The following is a 4,419-nucleotide window of genomic DNA, read 5'->3' as shown; positions in this document are numbered from 1 at the left end:
CTAATGGCCACATTCTTCTTTTAAAGAAGGTGAAAAAAAAAAACCAAAAAAAAAGAAGAAAAAAAGTTAAAATAAAAAAAAAATTAAAAAAAGAAGGTGAGTGAGAAAATAATTCCTAATCCCAAACCAGTACCTATTTTCACAACTGTATCCACCAAGCACTGGTCCCACTTGCTGCTCAGCTCTGAATCCGACATGGTCCCCTCCCGCAGCTCCAGCTCTTCTTCGAAAAAAATAACTTATATTAAATTTAAATTGTGCTTATATGCTTGCTATATCTTGCATTTTTCAAGTTTAATTTGTCCATAATAATGATTTTGTCTTAAAATATCTCAGTGAAAACATAGTAGTTGTTGACTATTTATTTTTATTTACTCTGTAATGAGTAGAACATCATTAGATTAACTGAATAATTATCCAGAATTAAAGAGAAGAATATAGAAAGACAAAGGATTCTAGATAAATTCTAACCATACAATCATTCTAACCTGTTGATTACTTTCCACACTGTTTTATCTGAAAGAAAATTTGTATCCTAGGAAACTAGTAGAGATCATCGTTACTAAAAAAAGCAACACTGTGCTCTGGAAGTTTTCTAAATTTTACCATTCTGACAATGCCCCATTTTGTTTATAATAAAGGAATCATGCATAAAATTGTAAAAAATTATATAAATACGGTTAATTCTGTTGTGAATAAATAATGGCCCATTTTCCCAGAAACAATGTACACTTAATACTTGATCTTTCATAATAATAACACTGGTGTTTGAATTTCCATGCTTGAAAAAGAAATTATTATTTGATAGTATCTGATTAAAGTTTCATTACGTAATTCCAGGCTCAGGAAACTGTGACATTTTCTTCCTCTGATGTAGAGAAAATCACTTTGAATTGTTTCACAATGTAGTATACTTTCACCACCTAAGTTCTGCTAATTAGCCAATCACGTGTGTTTTAAAAAGTCTTTAACCTTTATTTCATGTGGTAATCTTAGAAAAACTGGCAGAATAACTTCTTTTATACAAGAAATTACCCTGCCAGTCCAATCAGTTTCTGTGCTATATTAGTTGAACTTGAAAACCTGTTAGATATAATTACAAAGAGAAATTATCCATTTACGAATGAACCTATTAATCTAATCTTTTCAAGGTGCTATTTTTTCAGTAATATGTTCTATCACAAATTCTAGAAGAGTTGAAGGTAGGCTGTTTTATCACACTTTAGTGTAATCTAAATTAACACTTATAAAATAGTTGTGTTTTTAAAATATATATAAGAATACAGTCTTAATCTTTCTTGTCCTCACTCTGACTGTACTCCCCTCTTTCCTGCTCCAATATTTAGTAAAAACAAATTGCTCTTCTCTTATTTTCAAGTACCTAGTAGAGATTTGTTCTGCCAATCCAAAGGCAGGTGGTTTGAATCTACCAGCTGCTCCATTGGAAAAAGAGGGGAAATCTACTCCTATATGATGTATAGCCTCTGAAAATCTGCTGAAGGCTCAGCTATAAATCCTTTCAAACTCAACAGTATATTAAGTGAAAGCTTTAAAAGAAATTCTTTTTGGATTGAAACAGATGAGGGAGAGAACAGTTTAATAGCGATATATGATTGGGTATTATGCTTGAGTCCAGAATGAAGGTTGCGTAGTGGAGCGTACTTGGGGCTGGGGGAGGGGGGCATTGTATATCAGTGAAGGAATTTTTCTCTTTTCAAAGAGAAGAGTGAACTGGGGGTGGGGTGGGGGTGGAGAGTGGGGCAGGGAGAAAAAATGCAACAATAAATAAGTGGAAATCCAAAATGTCTGTAAATGTTCATTTAAATTTATTTTAAAAATTGTAAAATAAAAAAAAGAAAGTACTTTTGGAATGTGAAGAGATGTGTTGGGTGGGAGAAAGATGGGCGTTCTCCTTCCATGTGATTGGTCAGCTATGGTTTGGTTCAGACTCTACAATTCATCACAACAACAAGTAGTCATGTGTTGGAGTTGGCTCATACTGGCTCATAAGAGTTGGTTATTTGCTTCTACTCCCACTCAATGTTCAGCAAAGTTCAACTGATAGCTTAAAATCAATCATGGTATAAGTATACACACCATGAAAGTTCATAGGCTTTGACTAGATTTTATTCAGCTGTCTGAGCCAGAATTGGTGGCTGACTTGACAAAAAGAACAGCAGAAATGACAGCTCTTATCCTCATCATTGCCAGTTGTCAAATATTTACCAATGTTGTTGGTTCTTAGGTGCCATCGAGTCGACACTACTTACAATGACTCTAAGAACACATCTGAGCCTTGATCTATCCTATGACATCCTCATTAACTCGTTGTTCCAATCATTGTGTCAGTTTATCTTGTTGGGTGTCTTTCTTTTGTTCCCTGAGACTCTATCTTTCCCATCATGATGCCCTTAACAGGCTCCTCCTGACATCATCTCCAAAGAATGTGAGACAAAGATGACACTCTTCCTTTAAGACACATTTTACTTATTCTATTGGCAGTCCATGGGATATTCAGTACTCTTTTCCAATACCATAGTTCAAAAGCATTAATGCTTCATCTGTCATCTGTATTCATTGTTCATCTTTGAGATGCTTAGGAAGAAATGGAAAAGATCATGAGTTGGATAAGTTACACCTTAATCTTTAAAGTGATGTCACTGCTAGTTAGCACTTTGGGGAGTTTCTTTTTTTATCCCTTTTTCCACACCGAAGAGACCATAACTAACACCCAAGCAGATATAGGCACACTCATGTTTATCATGGTTTTGTTCACAATAGCAAGGAGTTGGAAACAACCTATGTGCCCATCAACAAACGAATGGATAAAGAAGCTGTGGTATATTCACACAATGGAATACTATGCTGCATTGAAAAACAAGGAACTCATGCAATATTATTCAAAATGGGTGACCCTGGAGGACCTTATGCTGAGTGAAATATCTCAGTCACAAAAGGACAAATACTGCATGGTGCCACTGTTGTAAAACAGGACTGGACATCGGGTTTGGGGGGAAACTGAGAAAGATGGGTTCAATAATGTATACTGCACTGAAACAGATGAGGGAGAAAACTTGTTTAAAAGGGATATGTGATTAGGTATTTTCGTCATGACAGGAGTCCAGAGTGAAGGCTGCATAGTGAAGTGGATCTGGGGGAAGGGATTGTAAAACAATGAAAGAATTTTTCTTTTACTTTTCCAAGAGGGTAGTATACTAGAGGGGAGGGTTGGAAGGAGAGAAAAATGCAACAATGAATGAATGGAAATCCAAAGTCTGTGTAAATTTTCATTGAAATTAATAATAAATTAAAAAAAGAAAAATATAACATTGAAAATATTAGATCAATGACATCACACTTAATGGATAATTCTGAAATTGTGTATTGTAAAGTTTAATGTCTTTTTAACTTCAGCTAATATAGCACAGAATTGGCTGATTGGGCTGGCAGGATAATTTACTGTATAAAAGAAGATATTCTGCCAGTTGTTTTAATATTACTACATAATAGAAAGGTTAAACCACTCTTCAAAACACATGTGATTGGCTAATTAGTAGAACATAGGTGGTGAAAGTACACTAAATTGTGAAATAGGTCATTTCAAAATGTTTTTCTCTAGTAATTGTCATCAGAGGAAAAAAATGTTATCATTTCAAGAATCAAAAATTACCTAATAAAATCAGGTAAAATCACATAATGATTTTCTTTTTCTTTTTAGGCATGACATTTCAACAAGCCAGGCTTACTACTAAAGATCAGGTAGTGAATGCTCAGAGGTTCTGGTAAAATTTGCCACAATTTCTTCCTAAATAAACATAACAGACTTACCTATGGAAAGGCAATATAAAATAAGAATTTTAGAAAACCCAGGTAAATTGATGTATTTAAAATATTCAAAACCTCAAAACTCAAATACACCGCCGTTAAGTCAGAACCAATTCATAGCTGACCCTCCAGTGGGGTTTTAGAGACTGTAAATTGCTTGGGAGTCACTTGCCCATCTTTTTTCCTCAAACTCGCTGGTAGTTTTGAACTGCCAGTTAGCAGCTGGGTTAGTAGCCCAACCCTCTATGAAATATGCCATCAGAGTATATCTCTATAAAACAGTTTTCCATATAGTCTATAACAGGAACTCGTTATAACTAGTTTTAAAATGCAAGGCTTGGATATGTTTGAATTGTCCCTTTGAGCTATTGTTGTTATGTAACTTTGAGTGGGAACCAACCTTATAGCTGACCCTCTTAGCAGGTTTTCAGAGGCAGTAAATCACACAGAATGAGATTGCCCGTCTTTCTCTCATGCAGCAGCTTGTGGATTAGAACCATGTGCCTGTAGGGTACCAGAGCAATTCCTTACCACTAAGCCACCAGAGCTCTATCAAGAATTAAAAAAAAAATAAATAAAAAGGAAAAAAATATA

This window comes from Elephantulus edwardii, unplaced genomic scaffold, assembly GCF_000299155.1.
Source record: "Elephantulus edwardii isolate Elephantulus edwardi_28Jun2011 unplaced genomic scaffold, EleEdw1.0 scaffold00040, whole genome shotgun sequence".
Classification (NCBI taxonomy): Eukaryota; Metazoa; Chordata; class Mammalia; order Macroscelidea; family Macroscelididae; genus Elephantulus; species Elephantulus edwardii.
This window is presented reverse-complemented; position numbering follows the sequence as displayed.